Genomic DNA, 1,845 nt, shown 5'->3' on the forward strand with positions numbered 1-1,845 from the left:
CTTTCTACTGCTACTCCTTCGCTTCTTCTTATTGCTGTTTTTCAGCCACACCCCTGATCTTCTGGTAGGAAAGATCTGCACATAGTCTTCTCAGACATGGACGAAAAATCTCGGAGGGCCTGTGTGCAAGTTGCGCACGTTAAAGATCTCTTGGTGGTCTAGAATCGATAACAGTAAGCTTCAGCCGCCACCCGGGCAAAATTCAAAATTTCCTACCAACTAAAAAAGTTAAATGTGTCTCGCCCGCTCATATGAGCTTATGCAATAGCGAACGCCGTAACGTACTTACAAAAACAAACAAACAAAAAAGAACAACAAAAAAACCTCACACTAACGCATAACCCTCAAACACACTTGTAAAGACACATTCTCTGCCTTCTGTCTCTCCTCTCTCCCCTCTCCCCTCTGTCTGTCTGTCTGTCTGTCTGTCTGTCTGTCTGTCTGTCTGTCTGTCTGTCTGTCTCTCTGCACACCTTTTTTTCCTTCCCTCTGTCCTTCCCCTCTCCCCTCTACCAACTCTCGCCTCTCCCCCTCTCACCAACGCATCCTCTCTTTACAGTTCGAAAAACTTCCAAGCCCTTGGAGACTTGGCCAATTTGCAGCCCTCTTAACGAGTCGCGATCGCTGGTTGCAATTGACTGTCTTCCGAAGAGACAGACATTTTTGCATCTTCTTTATAATCTTGTGAAAAGACTCCGGCCCCAGGCTAAGCAAGGCTGTGAAACATAGGGCGGGGGTCGCCCTCTCGTAAACGGAAAACCGAACTGCCGAGATAACTGGGTTAGCATAGTAAACGTTCTTCCCATTCGGTCCCTTTTGTCTTGTAGTGGGCTTTGAAAGAATATGAATGCAATAAAGGGATGTTCAAGAAATATCCACTAGAAAAGGGGCAAAAAGTTTTGAAAGACTGAGGGAATCAGGGAGGGGACGGAGGTAATCTAACAGATTTCTCTTGCAAATAATTAGATAAATGAAATGAACGAAAATAACAACAAAGACAGCTGTCCCGAGATGTGCTGTAATTTTCTGTAATGTCTTTATTGTGAAAATAATCACAAAAACACCATCTACTTTCCTTGCTTGTTCTAAAAACAGTGGGATGAAAAATAAAAGGATGAGAACAGCTAAAAGAAGAAGGGGAAAAAAAGAAAGAAAAAAAAAGAAAAGAATCAGAATCATTCTGTCCGTTTCCGAGCTTAGCTTTTATGGACAACGGTTTTCCAACTGTGTTGTATAGCTTTATATTATTTCCTTTACATATATACGTTTGTTAGTTTGTTCGTTCGTTCGTTCGTTTGTTTATTAGAAATATATCATAATATTGTAATTATCGAGAGTAAATAACGGTGTAAAGTGTGTTTTGTAATTCTACACTTTTAAGCGATTTTCCTTCAAGCAACTCTTCGAGGCAACGAAACTGGTTCCACATAACTTTGGAGAAAAAAAAAACATATTTAAAAAAGAATTTGTGATATCCAATGCATTAAATTTTTCCTGGCACACTCGTGGCATCACAAGATGTGCATTTAGAACTGTATCGCATTCGGAACCACACTCTGCCTGGCTCCACGACATAGCTGGCCAGATTTAGCGAGGTTTACAACACAGGGTTGTCTTTTGACCCCACTCCCCTGATTTATTATAATGTCCGTTATCGTGGCAGCCAAGATTTGGATAATTTCTCATGAGAGCCGCGGTGCACCTGAAACAAATGGAACGTGAGGACTGATTAGAATTAAGCGCAGGTTTTTCAAAATGGAAACTGCAAAATACAAAGAACAGACAGAAAAAACAAGAGAGAGAGAGAGAGAGAGAGAGAGAGAGAGAGAGAGAGAGAGAGAGAGA

This window comes from Aplysia californica, unplaced genomic scaffold, assembly GCF_000002075.1.
Source record: "Aplysia californica isolate F4 #8 unplaced genomic scaffold, AplCal3.0 scaffold00054, whole genome shotgun sequence".
In the NCBI taxonomy this organism is placed as follows: Eukaryota; Metazoa; Mollusca; class Gastropoda; order Aplysiida; family Aplysiidae; genus Aplysia; species Aplysia californica.